Here is a 16395-nt window from a genome sequence, read left to right as displayed (position 1 = left end):
AGTCCAGTAATTACTGCACACTGGCTTCTCCCAGGACCCACTCAGACAGAGGCGACACTGGGGAGCTCACGGATAAAAACATGACAGTTATCTCTACCTCCAGCCAAGGGGGCTGCCCTTCTTAGAGGCCTGCCATGGCCAGCTGTGACTTAGAGTATATGTTTCTTTTTTAAAACATTATACCTAAATGAAAGAACTGTTTCTAGAATTGTGCGCTATTTTTGAGTTTATGAAACTGGAGTGGTAATCTCAAAGGATTACACAGACCATGTGATATGTTCCCTGTTGGTCCTTTGCTAACGTCCCCAACAAGGCCCTGTGGAGCCTGATCGTGCCCCCACCCAATTGCCACCACATGGGTGAATCCCCTCCTCCTAACACCAGCACAGTTTCCAAAAATGGGACATGTGCCTCTGCTGGTGTTTAAGGTGATTTTAGTGACATACAGATGACCTCCTTTGTTTTACTTTAATACTTAGGTATTTATTTATTTTTTATGTGTAGAGGAAAATAATCAAAGGGTAGATATTTCAAAAAGAAGGGAGGAGAGGCTGGGAATCCCATGAACAAAGGAAAACGCATGTGTTTGCTATTTGTAAACAAGAGGGAGAAAACTGTGGAAAGAGTACGACAAGGTTCCAAGATGGACACAGGAAGGTAAGTTTAGGTAGAAAATGTGGGGTCTGTCAGGGAGGACCTTGACATCAGTAGCAAGTGTGATGAATGTCATGTAGCTAATAGAACACGGGCTTTGGAGGAAAAAAAGATGGAATAATGAGATGAAGTTGCTGAACTCTCTGACCATGAATGCAATGATGGCTTTTTTTTTTTTTTTTAAGCTAATGGAAAATGGGATCCTGGTGATCTGTGGGTCATGATGGCGTCACAACTAATTAAATTATCTACTGGTGGTAGTCATGCCTCTGGCAATAGCTAAATAAGTTACTACTATCAAGCTTGTTTCTGAAAACAACAGAAAGCTGAACTAAATATAAAACAGCTTTTTAAGACACTGGAGAGCTACTAAGGTACTAAAAATTTCCAATACCAAGATTAGAGTGTTTTCTCTGACCACAGTGAAATCAAACTGCAAATAAGTAAGAAAAAATTAAGGAGAAATTCCCATGTTTGGAAATTATGCAAAACACTTATAATGCCCACAGGTCAAAGAAGAACTAGAAATTATACAAATTAGAAAATGTTTTGAATTAAGTTATAATCAAATTTCTATATTTCAAAACTTATAGGATGCAGTTAAAGCCAAGCTTAGAAGTACATTTACACAGTTTTAAAATAAAAATATTATGAAAGAAAAAAAAGGCTGAAAATCATGAGATTTCCATGTAGAGAATTTTAAAATAATCGGAACACCAAATCTACTCTAAAAAGAGGAAAATAAAGGAAGGAACAGAAATCAGTAAAATAGAAATCTAAAATTGAAAAACACCAACAATGCCAAAAAGACAAGACAAATTAACACAGAGAAGACACAATATAAGAAATTAAATCAGAAGAATATTACATCAAACCTACATTTAAAAAATAAGAATATCAAAAAAAATTTGTGTCCACAAATTTGAAAATTTTTAACAAAGTGGACAAGTAAATTTTAAAAATATTTGATTTGAAAAAACTGACAAAAGAATTTTAAAATCCTAACATTCCTGTATCTAATAAAGAAATTAAATCCACTAATTTTAAATGCTATTACAAGCCAGGAGTGGTGGCACATGCCTGTAATCCCAGCTACCTGGAAGGCTGAGGCAGGAGGATCATAATTTTGAGGCCAGCCTGGGCAATTTAGTGAGACCCTGTCTCAAAATAAAACAAAAGGGTTAGGGATGTAGCTCAGTGGTAGAGCACCTCTGGGTTTAATTGCCTATTCCAAAAAAAAATAAAAAATAAAAAAAATAAATGCTAAGACAGAAACAAGAAACTTCCCTGATATCTAAAATGTTCCAACATTTAAAGAATTTCCTCCTAAGAATGGAAAAATAAGGAAACACTTCACATTGTGTTTTATAAAACTAGCAAAATGTTTATATTAAGGTTTTGAATTTTATTGATCTTTCCAACGAATCAACTTTTGGCTTTATTGATTTTCTCGATTATTTTCTATTCTTAATTTCATTGATTTTTGTTCTTCAAATTTTCATCCTTTGGCTTCCTTTTAGTTTCATTAATTCTCAGTCTAGTTTCTAAGAAGCTTAGATTAATGATCTTAGATATATTTTTTCTAATGTGAGTGTTTAATGCTATAAATTTTCCTCTAAGCAATTAGGTTTCAATCCATAAATTTTGAAATGCTGTGCTTACATTTATTCAGTCAAAAGTTTTTAAATTTTTATTGAGATTTCCTTGTAGACATTGGACTACATTAAAATTAGGAACGTCTATTCACCAAAAAAATAGAATTGAAAGAGCAAAATAACAAATAAATGCAGAGTGGAGGAAATTATTTATAGCACATATAAATTGCAAAGAGCTTGGATCCTGATATATAAAGAACTTCTAAAAAAATCAATAAGGAAAAGACAACTTAATAGAAAAATGGGTAAAAGTTACAAATCTTCACAAGCGAGGATCTCCAAATGGCCAATAAATATATGAACAGCTGCTCAATCTCAGTAGTCATCAAAGATGTGCAAATTAAAACCACAGTGATTGTACAAGATGTAGCGTCACACCATATGTGCAGTCATACATGTACCTAGGTTAATAATGTTCATCTCATTCCACCATTTTTCCTGCCCCCATACTCCCTACCCCAACCCCTCCCTCCCCTTTGCCCAATCAAATTTTCTCCATTTTTCCCAGGCATCACATACAATCAGAGAAATGAAAAGTTGTGCTGCAATTGTGTATAATGAATCAAAATAAGTGCATTATGCTGTCATAAATATTTAATTAAAATAAATGGTTAAAAAACAGATTTATTTCTGTACTTACAAGGGCTACTTGTCAAACTGAATGTTGGAGAGGGCGGAGATCAACTCTCATGCAAAGCTGGTAGGAATATTACTTGGTACAACTTTGGGGACTGTAATAAAGCTGAACACATGAGTGTCCTATAACTTTGTAATTCCATTCTTAGGCATACACTCAAGAAATGCAGAAAGCTTATACCAAAAGACAAGGAGCCTAATATCAATAGAAGGTTTATGCATAATGCTTTGTGGTAGGCTGAATAACGGTCCCCAAGGGGTGGATATGGAAACTGTGAATGTTACCTTACATGGTGAAAGAGTCTTTGAGGATGTGATAAAATTTTGTTGAGATGGGAGATTATTTTGGATAATCCAGGTGATCCCATATCATCACAAGGAACCTTATGAGAGGGATACAGGAGGATGAAAGTTAGGAAGAAGTAAGACTGGAAGCAGAGTTCACAGGGGAGAAAAAAAATACTAGGTTTACTAGCTTTGAAGATGGAGAAAGGGACCATGAACCAAGGACCTAGGTGGCTTTAGATGGTCCTAAAGGCAAGGAAATTGGTTCTCTTCTAGAGCTTCCCAAAGGCAAACACTCCTACAGACCCATTTTAGACTTCTCACCTACAGAACTATAAGATAATGAGTTAAGATAATTTATTTAATGTCATGAAATTTATGTTAAGTTGTTACAGCATCAACAGGAAACTAGGTACATGCTCCAAAATGGAAACAGCCTCAATGTCCATCATGAGCTGAACCATCCTGTAAATGGTGGTATATTTCTTTGGTGGGAAATTCAACGGCAACTAAAATGAACAGCAATAAAAACTTGATGAATTCTCATAAACACGAGCATGATCAAAGAAGCCGGATGCAAAAGAATACACACTGTATAGGATTCCATTTAATCAGGTTTAAAGGTAGCATCCTGCCCCTGTGGCCTATTTGAGTGTCCAGCAGGTAGGAGATGGTCAGTGGTTACAGTGAATTCAGTCACATGGAGGCCCCAGTTGTGATGGTCCCCTGTCCTCCAGTAATTAGGCATTGCCAGTCATGGGAATAAGATAACTCAAACAAGTACTAGGGAAATTCTGTTCATGTTGGGTTCTTGGCTTCTTCTGACAACATCGGTATTCAGAGGCAGAACTTCATAAAATTGAACAATAGGATAATGAAAGGAAAGGCATTCCCTTTGATTACCTTTCAGAGGCTGATAATGGGCTAGGAACGCACACTATTCTGCTTTATTTCTAAATTGCTAAGCAGGAAGCAAGCCTGAGGGTGGAGTTGGCACTTCCTCACATACTAAAGGCCCTTTCAAGAAGGAATTTAAGGGAGTTTTGGCTGTTTTACAAGTCTTAAGTCCTAAGAACTATTCCTTAGGCTGCTGTGACTGAGAACTGCAAATTATGGGTTTTGAAACAGGTTCTCCCCTGGGGAAGCCTGGGGCCCCTGCTCCCTAGCAGGAGGGGGCAGGAACACCGCCCACCTGAGTGTATTCTACCTGAGTAACCCCATCCGAAGGGAAGAAGGTGATTAACAATCTGAATGTTCAGTCCCAAAGCGTTTTACTGAAAATCAAGTTTGGCCCAGCAACTCAGGAGGCTGAGGCAAGAGGATGACAAATTCCAGGCCAGCCTGGGCAACTTAGCAAGGCCCTAAGCAAAGGAGCGCGACCCTGTCTCAAAATAAAAAATAAAAAGGGATGCAGGTGTAGCTCAGTGGTAAAGCACCCTTGGGTTCAACCCTAGTACCAAAATTTAAAAAATAAAAATAAGAAAGTCAAGATCAGGTTGGAAAAACAAATATCACTGTGTAAAGTAGACTTTCTCACCTCAAGTAAAACCCACACACTCACCTGGGCCAGGACTGAGGACCTAGTTCCCAGCAAGCTGTCCCACACCAGCACTTCCTTTTGGCCCTGGCACAATACTGTGTACTCCTCTGGGACTCTCTGGGCTACTAGTTTATTCTGGATGGTTCAAGTTCCACCTTAGAGCAATGTTCCACAGAGAGCAGTCTAGATGTTTCTCTTGGAGGTGAGTTCTCTTCTTCCCCAGTCATCCTGAAGAATGTCACATTCCACATTTTTATAGAAAGACGGCAGATTTACCTGCTTTTCATGATTTGTTGTTGATGTTTTCTGCAGTGCTGATCTTAGACCAAACTGTAGTGTGAACCAGAGTTTTCTCTGGAATTTTTCACCCTGTCACTGGGGTCTCTGCTCCATATTTTAGGTCTTTATGTTCTTTTTCCAAACAAAAACCCTTCTCAAACAAAATCAGAAGACAAGTCAGACTGAGGTAAGATAGAAAAGGAGACAAAGGAAGGGCTTTCACCTAAACTTGGACCTAAAAGCCTTGTGAGAAAGTTCTCATACCTTCACTCCCCAGGCCAGCTTTCCCGTCAGGCCTGTCACTCCCAAATTTCTGGGAAATCTACACATTTTCATTCCCAGTCTTAAAGTGACTAGAAAATTCACCCACTTATAAAAATTGCCTGTGTGTTGTTCGCTAGCCCCTGATACACATATTTTTAGAAAAGATCAAAAAAAGGAAGAGATGAATCCTAGGATATCAGGTGCTTTCCCAGCATTAGCTAGTCATCAGGTAATGGAGAAGGCATCTACCTAAGGATCCTGAGAATTGTCAGACCATTTTGTAAACTGTTTTGTGATCACCAGACCCTCATCGTTGCCATGACCATTCCTTCCATGTCCACCTCTTACCAAGTTTCCTTTTATTTTTTTATATTTATTTTTTAGTTGTAGTTGGACACAATACCTTTATTTTATTTTATTTATTTTTATGTGGTGCTGAGAATCGAGCCCAGGGCCTCGCACATGCTAGGCAAGCACTCTACTGCTGAGCCACAACCCAGCCCCCAAGTTTCCTTTTAAAGAGGAGCCTGGGAACCACAGAGGCAGCTCTCCCTCAGGGTGGGGGCATTCTCCCTGGAACATACTCCTTTCTTTCCTCAGTGAGTCCTCATGCCTCAATATCTGGCACATGCTAAAATCCTTTCCCATCAGGAAAGTCAAGGACCCTGTCCTTTTGAGGTGAGGTCTTCTCTGGGACCTCCCGGGAACCCTCCAGGGATTGTCAACAACTTTCAGCTCAACTTTAAGGCAGTCAGGGTCTGCAACCAAAGGAACTATGCACCCAAACTAGAAGTTTCAGGGAACAGTAAACAAGTGGGTTTGTTGCTCAAAGAAGCTTTTCCTGTGCCCCAGACATCACATCAAATTATCAAATAATGGTTTGCAACATCCTCTGAATCCCTCTTTTAATATTTCAGAATTGGCAGATGGGGATTTAAAACAGCCATGACCGTTGATTCATTAGCTGATTCAATTCCAGGTTAGAGATATTTTGAGTCATTCCTCAACCCTCAATAAAACAGCAAGCAATTTAAACACCAATTACCTAAACATCAAATCCTTCCTTATGAGAAAAAGTTATTTTCATAAATGGAAATAAGAACTTTTTTTCTTATTCAACCCTCTGAAGTGACTACCTCAGCAGCCGAATGTTGTAAACAGACTCCGAGGAATAAGACCAGAGTGTGAGCTGCTAAGGGATCTGCAGTCACAGTCTTGTCTGTCTCAACAAGGTGGTAACATACTTCTGCTGAAATGTCACACAGTCTTAGCTGCATAGTGGAGCGAGAAAAGAATGTTTCACAACAATGGCTTTCACAAATTTTTACTAAATTTTTCAATATTTTCTTGGGAAACCATAAAATATCAGTTATCTGGACTGACCTGAATTCACCATTTTTGTTTCCAACTTGACATATTTACGACCAGTCTTCCAAAATTCTGTTCAACTTTATTCTTTTTTTTTTGGTATCAGGGATTGAGCCCAAGGGTGCTTAACTGAGCCACATCCCCAACCCTTTTTATTTTTTTTATCTTGAGACAGAGTCTCACCTAGTTGTTTAGGGTCTTACTAAGTCACAGAGGCTGGCTTTGAACTTGCGATCCTCATGCCTCAGCCTCCTGAGCTGCCACCATGCCTGGCTCAGCTTTATTCTTTTGTAGTTTTTCTTTTTAGTCATACATGATAGTTGAATATATTTTGGCATATTATATATACATGTTCAGGTTGTACTTGATGTGGAGTTTCACTGGTTGTGTATTCATATATGAACATAGGAAAGTAATGTCTGATTCATTCCACTGGCTTTCCTATTTCTATTCTCCTTCCCTTCATTCCCCTTTGTCTAATCCAAAGTACTTCTGTTCTTACCTACCTCCCACCTTCTTATTGTGAGTTAGCATCTACATAACAGAGAGAACATTCAGCCTTTCGTTTGGGGGAATGGGCTTATTTCACTTAGCGTGATATTCTCTAGTTCCATTTACCAGCAAATACTGTAGTTTCATTTCTCTGTATGGCTGATGATAGATAGATAGATAGATAGATAGAGATAGAGATATATTTGTTTTTTTTTTTTTTACTTTTTCTTTATCCATTCATCTGTTGAAGGACACCTAGGCTGGTTCCATAGTTTAACTATTATAAATTGAGCTTCTATAAAAATTAATGTGGCTGCATCACTGTAGCATGCTGATTTTAAGTCTTTTGGGTATATACTGAGAAGTGGGATAACTGGGTCAAATGGTGGTTCTATTCTAAGTTTCCCGAGGAATCTCCTCACTGTTTCCAGAGTGGTTACACCAATTCTCAGTCCCCCCAGCAATGTATGAGTGTACCTTTTCCTCCACAACCTCACCAACATTTATTGTTACTTATATTCTTGGTAATTGCCATTCTGACAGGAATGAGATGAAATCTCAGTGCAGTTTTAATCTTCAGTGTAGTGTTTTGTTTTCAATTTTTTTTTCACTTGTTTAATTATTTATTTATTTTTTGTATGTGGTGCTGAGGATCGAACCCAGGGTCTCCACGTGCGAGGTGAGCGCTCTACTGCTGAGCCACAACCTCAGCCCCTTCAGTGTAGTTTTAATTTGCATTTCTCTAGCTGCTAGAGATTTAACTTTATTCTTAAAATGACCTCTACATCAGCAATTTTTCCAATCTCCTATTTTTAGCAAGAGTATTTCCCTTTTCCTTGCTGTTTTGGAAATGTTAGAAATGATAATAACTCTAATAATATTTATATTTTGAACCTTAGTGCTATTTTCAGTTTCTAAAAGTCTTCAGGCATAATATTGATTTCACTGCACACCTACCTGGGAACTAGCCAGAAGGATAACGAAATGGATGTTTGTCTCACCCAGACTTACATCTCCAGAGGAGACTGCAGAGTACATTGGCTGCTCCTCTAAGCCCTGGGTGGGATGGAGAATGGGGTGAGAAAGTACATGGGGAGGAGGACAGGGAGGGCACGCTGCTGCCCTTTGTCCCCACTGCAGAGATTTTTTAAATTTTAGATTTTCCCCTGTCTGTCATACAGCCATGTGCTTTTGGAGCCCAATGTGATCTTTGAAGAAAGCACTTAAGAAATGGAACAATCACAGCACAAAGGATTAACATGCTGTCACATGCTGAGATTTCTTGGCAAAACTTGGGAATTCCCATGGTTTTGAGTTTCAGTGGACTCTCCATGTCCACTCCCTCCCTTTCTTCCATGTGCCTCCTTTTCTAGTGTTTAGAAAGCTGGCTCAGGAGCAAGGAAAATCTATGTGCATGCCTGTGTGTCCAGAAAAGTCAATCTGCAAGGAAAAAAACCCTCACGGTATTTCAAAGTTGCTCAGGGACAGACAGCACTCGCCATAGGCTTGCATGCCTGGTGCCTGCTTTTTGGCAGATAGTGGATATGAATGTCAAGTCCGACAGCACACTGCCTGATGGAACATTTCCTTCATTGTTAACAACAATGTAGTATAAAATTTACCTCTTACACTGGTTATACCCCTTAGGACAGCAATTTAACCGTGGTATCAAGTGCTATTAAAGTGTTTATCCCCTTTGACATAATAATCCCACTTGCTCCTGGAAACAGACCCTAATGAATATTTTTGTTAAGCTTTGTACTTAGAGATGTTGACTGCAGTGGAATCTGTAAGGAAGGATGAGTGTGAAAAAAGGGACACATGAATTATTCAGTATTAGTAGAATAGCTATATAAATTATAGCATATTATCCAGTGGAATTTTATGCTGCAATTGAACATTGTAATTATATAATAACATAGGAAAATGTTGATAATATAATATTAAGTGCAAACAACAGAAATCAAAATTGTACTTGCTCTATGATTAGGAATATGTAAAAATCTCTGATGTCTGGGAACACAGCCTGGGAGGAAATGTAGAAAATTAGAATAAATGAATTCAGATGCTGGACTTGAGATGAATAGTAGTGGTGGGGGTAGAGGTCTTTCAAAATTCCTGTTAATGTTATTTAATAGACATTTGTTTGCTTCTGTAAACAGGGCCTTGTGCATGCTAGGTAGGTGTTCTACCACTGAGCCCATTTATTAGAGATCTTGTAATAATAAGTAAAAATAAAGATAAAATGCAAGATTGCAACTACTGAGGAGAGTCAAAATAAGACTATAGTCAATCTCAAAAATTTTTTGGTTCTAAGTCACTTTTGCAACATGTTGACTGTAAGAGGGCTTAAGTACCATTCATCATGCCAGATTCTCCAAAGCAGAAGGCTAAAGCTGGTAGAGGACATGGTTAGTGTTTAGGGTTTGGGTAGCAACATCTTTGCTGTAATGAAGATGTGCTGTCATATTTTTTTGCTCCAGACACATATGCTAATGACCTTTGTTATGTTGGACTTAATCACAGTACAATCACACAACATCTCAGTGGATAACAGACCCTGCATATGACAGTGGCCTCATGAAATTGAAATAGAGCTGAAGAATTCCTATGGCTCAGTGATGCCCTAGCATATGCATGACTCACCTGCTGGTGGTGATACTGATGTGAACAGGCCTGCTGCACTACCAGTTGAATAAAAGTACTGCCCACACAGTCATGGACAGTGCTCAATACATGGTAATGGTACTAATTACTGGTTCATGTGCTGACTATATTTTGTATCATGATTTTGGAGTATACTCCTACTTATTTTTTTTAATTCTAAATTGTTATATATGACAGCAGAATGCATTATGATTCATATTACATATATAGAACACAATTTTTCATATTTCTGCTTGTATACAAAGTATATTCACATCATTTGTGTCTTTTTCATACATGTACTTAGGGTAGTGATCATTCCACCATCATTTTTTACCCCCTTACCTCCTCCCTTCACCTCCCTACTCTTTCTACTTATTAAAGAAATAAAGGTACCCGATATGGTGGCTAATGCCTGTAATCCCAGCAATTTGGAAGACTGAGGCAGGAGGATCACAAGTTCAAGGCCAGGCTCAGTAACTTGCAAGGCCTTAAGTGACTTAGTGAGGCCCTGTCTCAAAAGTTAAAAAAAAAAAAAAGGGATGGGGTCTGGGAATGTGGCTCAGTGGTTAAGTACCTCTGAGTTCAAGCCCCAGTACCAAATAATAACAACAACAACAAAATAAAAAAGAAAGGTTATTACCATATACCAGTATACTGTGTTCCACAGCGGCAGCCCCACACATCTGTGTTTACTGGTTGTGTGGAGTGATTGTCCTCTAGCATCTGTGTTTGTGTAAGTGCTCTCTAGGATGTTCACACAAAGACACAATTGCCCAGCAACACCTCTCTCAAGAGGTATCCTCTTCCTCAAACACTGAGTGGCCATACTACTGGATCCTTTTTAATCCTGTAACTAGGAGCAGATCCTGTAGGAACAGTTCCTGGAGGAACTACCACAGATGAATACCACGTGAAGCCCAGGGCTTATTCTCTGGCCAAGAAATGGACCTGAGACACGCCACAGTAATACAAAGTCTGACTAGTGTGATGCCTTTTGAATTAAAAAGGACGACCATGGGCAGTGGAGGACGGAGAGAGGAGACAGTTCAACTAAGGTGCTGTGGGGAACCGAAACAACCATGTTGAGATAGGACTTCAACAGAGAGCATCCCAGGATGGACAGAAACTCGGGCAAGACCCATCCATACTCTCTGGGGGGATGTCCAGGGCACATCCCAGCACGGCTGGTTCATAGTCAGGAGATGATCAAACCAATGCTTGGAGCAAAAGGGAAAGACATTATCATGGTCCCTATCACGCTTGGCACAAGCTGGCCGTGGTGAGCACACAGTCGATACTGAGTGGCTAAAAGGAAGAACAGTATGGAAGCCAGGGAAGAGTGCAAGGACCCGACCCAGGGCCACACCGGGGAAGTAAGGGAAAAGAAAGGAGTGGGAAACCAGTGGGGGATGGAAGTGGGGGTGGGAAGATGGTTTCAAGGTTGAAACCTGAGAAACTGGGAAAATAGAGCTGTGGCTAAAATTGCCTAAGAAACAGCCATCCGGGCAAGGTTACTCCAAAACTGAAGCAGAGTTAACCTCTCTATTCTGTCTCCTAACTCATAAAATAAAATGAAAGTGGAAACTTACAAAAATTTATTACAAGACACTAATCTGGCCACATGGGACCAAGGGAAAAGGAGACGGGGGGAAAAAAAAAAAAATATATATATATATATATATATCTCCAAGGTATATGGCCAGAGGTGCTCAGGGCTAGGGATGAGGAATCATATTTTATGGAAATGATGAGGTCTCCGGAGTATCTCAGCGTCATAAATTGTGTTGAAACACATTTCATGTAGCCTCCTGGTAGAGCTGATTCTTTGTCCTCAGTCTGTCTGTTGTCATGGGCTACCAATCCTAAAGGGAAAACTCGCTCTGAAACAACTGATTAAATAAATTTAATTAACTTGGAAAACATAAATGGGGCCTCCTGAGACTTCATTCCGTTTGGCCCAGCTTTTAAGACACTGTCACAGGACTCCTGCTTCTGCCCTGAGACGTGCTGATTGCCACATGAATTTCCTCTAAAGTGTGCATCTGGTCCTCACACACATTCTTTGCGCCCAGAGAGTTCTCACTCACCCAAGGGCTGTTCTTTTAAAAACACTGCCTTGGCTGTACAAAGGTAAGGCTGGTCATGGGGAAAAGGTGATCCTGTCTTAACAGGCCCAATTTTTGCTTCTGATGGACTGGAATACTCACTACCGTATCTTTTTAAGTCTATTGAATTTGAGGCAAGGTCATCAGCGTAATAGGTAAGCCAGAGACCATAGACTTCTCCCTTGGGCTAGACCAGTGGTTCTTAAGAGGCGGCCCAGGACCAGCAGCCTCAGGCCCATCTGTGAATGTACTAGAAATGCAGATTTGCAAAACTGCCTCAGACCTGTTGAATCAGGAACTCTCAGTCTGGGAAGTATGTGTTTTAACAAGCCTAGAGTGATTCTGCTACAGGCTCAAGTTTGAGAACCACTGGGCTACAGTCTAGATAGCAAGACTAATTTTTTAGATTGAACATCATACAAATTGATATATTTACCTCCTTTCAATCAATCACTAATCATCTTTGTGAGGATGGGGACAGTGCCTGCCAGATGTCAGACATCCATCATCATTCATCATCAGTCTAGGGGTATAAATAAAGCAGCCAGGATTTCTATTCTTGCACTGGGTTCCCAGATAAAATATAGGATGCTCAGTTACATTTGAATCTCAGATAATTAATAAAAAAATACATATTTGGTAGTGGAGATTGAACTGCAGGACACTTTACCATTGAGCTATATCTCCAGTCCTTCTTATATTTTATTTTGAGACAGGGTCTCACTAAGTTTTCCAGGCTGGTCTCAAACTTGTGATCCTTCCGTCTCAGCCTCCTAAGTAGCTGGGATTACAGGTGTGCCCCACAACACCTGGCTGAAAATAAATTTTGAGTAAAAGTATGTCCCAAATATTGCATGAGATATGCTTATACTAAAAATCATCCTTTGCTTACCTAAAATTCAAATTTAGTGGAGTGTTTTTTTTACTTGCTAAATGTGGCAGCCTTACTTTTGTGGTGCTTACATTCTATTGGGAAATAGAAAATAAGAGAGTAAACTAATATGTATGAAGTGGCAATGGTTTCCAATAGTGATATGTGCAATTAAGAAAATAAAACATGTCTAGGCTGTAATTCAGGGGGGAAGTGTTTGCCTGGCGTGTGCAAGGTCTTGGGTTCAATCCCCTGCACCACAAAAGGAAAGGAGACAGTAATAGGGTAGAGAGTGGAGCGCACAGGCTGCTTAGGGAATGACTTTCTGGGAGGCCAGAGCTGGCTATTTGTAAATCCGAGGGAAGAACACACCTGACAAATGGAACATCAAGCACAAGTCCTTCAGGTGAGAATGTTGTGGCTTTTTGGTTTTGCAACAGGGTTTAACTATGTGACCCAAGCTGGCCTGGAACTCAACCCTCCTCCTTCTGCTTCCTAAGTAGCTGGGATTGCAGGGATGTGCAGTCATACCTGGCTCAAAGACAGAACATTGTGGTTTTTTTGTTCGTTTTGTTGTTTTGGGACAGAATCTCCCTATGTTGCCTAGGCTGGGCTCAAGTGATCCTCCTGCCTCAGCCTCCCGACTGCTGGGACTACAGGTCCATGCCATCGTGCCCCAACTCAGAAAGCTCTTAATGTATTCTATGAACTGGATGAGAAGAGCACCAGAGGCAGGAGGCAGATGCAAGCACAGAGAAACTCAGTGGAGGCTTTAGCAGGCCACAGCAGGGAGTTATCCTCTTGCTGGAGACTTTGGAGCACAGAAGATCAAAATGATCAGATTTTGGTTTTAGAAGATATCTCCTTGTCTACAAATTGAGGAGAGCAATTTGTAGACGAGGCAAGAGTGAGGAGTAGGGAGGTCAGTTAGGAAGGGTTGTGGAGTCCAGGGAGGAGGTGACAGAGGCTGGGACAGGCAGTAGGAATGAATATGGGAAGAAATGGGTAGATTCAGGACTTGGTGACTGATGGCAGGCGGGGGTGGGCAGGGGAACAAGGTGGTGACTGATGACACTTTTAAAAGACTGGGATGAAATTGATTCTGGTCAGATGAAACTGAGTTTCTTTGGGGACAGGTTGCATTGTGATATTTATTAAATAGTCTAGATGTCAAACACATGTCTGAATACATCAACCTGGAGTTCAGAGATTTCAGGAATAGAGATAAGAATCGGGGAACTATCAGCTTATACTTGGTATTTAAAATGTAGAACTGATTAATATTACCTAGGGAGCAACTGTGGATGAAGAGAAAGGAGCCATCCTAAAATCAGAGGCCAAACCAAGGAGAAGGAGCCAATAAAGGGGGCTGAGGAGCACAACACCAAAAATCTGAACTATCTTAAAAGCCAAGGAGAAAAGTCCAAGAGGAGGTGGGAGGAGATCAATTGTGCTAACAAGCCAAATAAAATACAGAAATGTGACCATAAGAAAGAAAGCACAGAGTGGAGACAGCTGCAGGTAGGATTTGGCCAGGGCATAGAGAAAAAATTTTAGGCAAAAGCATTTTTTTATTCAGTATCAGCTTTATCATAAAATTGTGTGTGCATATGTGTGTGTGTGTGTGTATTATTGTAGTTCTGTGCATGTGTGTGTATATATATATTTGTATACTATGTCACTTCTATTTAAATTAAAGACTATCACAGCTTGATTGGATGCAATCACAAATTATGTGTATGCCAGGAACAATTCCAAATATATTTCTGCCCCATTTTGGTTTTTTTAAAAAATTGTGGTAAAAACCACATAACTCGAGATCTGCCATCATTATAAATTTTAAGTGCATAGTGCAGTATTGCTAACTAAATGCACACTGTCATGCAGCAAAGCTCTAGAACTTTCTCATCTTCCTTCACTGAAACTCTATCCCATCAAGCAGCAAAACCTCATTTCTCCCATCCCCAGGCCCTGGCACCCCTCATTCTACTTCCTGCTTCCGAGTCTGATGACTTTAGATGTCTCATAGGAATGGAATCCTGCCCACGCTGTCCTTCCGTGTGTGACATTTCACTTAGTGTAATGGCTTCAGTGGTCATCCTGTTGTAGCATATGCAGCTACTTTTTGTAGGGCTGAATGATATTTCATTGTATGTACATATCACATTTTCTTTAGCCATTGGCCTATCAACAGGCATTTAAGTTGTTTCCACCCCTTAGCTACTGCGAATAATGCCACAATGAACACGGGAGGCAAATATCTCTTTGAGATCCTATTTTTAATTTTTCCGATAAATACCCAGAAGTTGCTAGATCATATTGGAATGCTATTTTTGACTTTTAGAGAGACCTCCATACTGTTTTCTGAGCAGCTGCACCATTTTATATCCCCACCAATAGTGCACAAGGTCCAGTTTTCCCACATCCTCACCAACACTAGTTCTGTCCTTCCTTTCTTCCTTCCTTCCGAGAATGGCCATCCTACCAAGCATGAGATGACATCTCCTGGTTTTGATTTGCATTTCCCTTATTAATGACGTCAAGCACCTTTTTATATACCTGTTACTTATTTGTATGTCTTCTTTGGAGAAATGTCTATTTGAGAACTAGACTTGAGTTATTATTTATTTAATTTTTGCTATTAATTTGTAGGAGTTCTTGACATCTTTTGGGTGTTAACTCCCAGTGAGATATAAGGCTGGCAAGTGTTTCTCTCCCCCTCTGAAGTTTGCCTTTTCCTCTCTTGCTGGTGTCCTTTGCCTACAGAAGCTTTCTTGTTGGATGTGGTCCCACTTGTCTATTTTTACTTTTGTTGCCTGTGGTGTCATAGCCAAGAAATCATTGCCAAGACCATTTGGTTTCTTAACAGCATTAAGAGTGTGTTATTTGTTCCATAGAGCAGGGCGCCTCCAAAAATTGTATTTAAATTACTTCTGCAAAAAAAAATCATTCTATTTTTGTTCATGAATTTTTAAACTGAATTTATAACAGAACATCAATAATTCACAGACCTTTCACTTCTGAAAGAAGAAACCCCTTTACATTGATTCCATAAGTTGCACAGGCATGAAGAGCCGTAATTGGGCTGAACTGCTTCTCTCTTTGGAACATCTGATGACATTATCAAACCACCATCATTAGCCATTTGCAAAGTTCTGCTGCAGATAATGGAGCCAACAGAAACAGCTAACGCCTCATTTTTCAAATCTGCAATAAAACTAGAAATTAAAAAACAAAACCAACGAAGGAGAACAGTTATTTGATGTAAACAGAAAGTCGCACTCCCTGAATGAGATGTAAATGACAGCTGCACGTATCAAATTGTTGTCTCTGAGAATACTTAAAATAACTGCTCACAGTAAATACCATCAGCAGGTCTGTGCCCTCTGCTTTCTGCGTGGCTGTGACAGGATGACAGCTCCCGTGTAGACGGTACATGTCCACAAACATTTTGACCAACCTACACATTCAGCAACAACTTTCATAACGTGAAAATTCTGATCTTAATGTTTCACACAACCTGCATTTACATACTTGTTTTAGCTTCTCGCTGATGAAAGTTTACTGCAAATTTAAAAAAAAAAAAAAGTGTTTCTA

The 16395-nt window shown here is 39.7% G+C and overlaps 1 long non-coding RNA gene across 1 annotated transcript; it reads left to right on the top strand.

Annotated features, from left to right (window-relative positions):
• Positions 1–12009: 12009 nt before the first annotated feature.
• Positions 12010–16030, top strand: LOC114103313 (uncharacterized). Its single transcript, XR_003584647.2, has 3 exons — positions 12010–12082; positions 14090–14319; positions 15808–16030. It is a non-coding gene; the product is annotated as an uncharacterized lncRNA (long non-coding RNA).
• The last annotated feature ends 365 nt before the right edge of the window (positions 16031–16395 follow it).

Source organism: Marmota flaviventris, chromosome 16 (assembly GCF_047511675.1).
Source record: "Marmota flaviventris isolate mMarFla1 chromosome 16, mMarFla1.hap1, whole genome shotgun sequence".
Lineage (NCBI taxonomy): Eukaryota > Metazoa > Chordata > Mammalia > Rodentia > Sciuridae > Marmota > Marmota flaviventris.
Note: the sequence above shows the minus strand (reverse complement) of the source record. Positions and strands in the feature narration are given on the sequence as shown.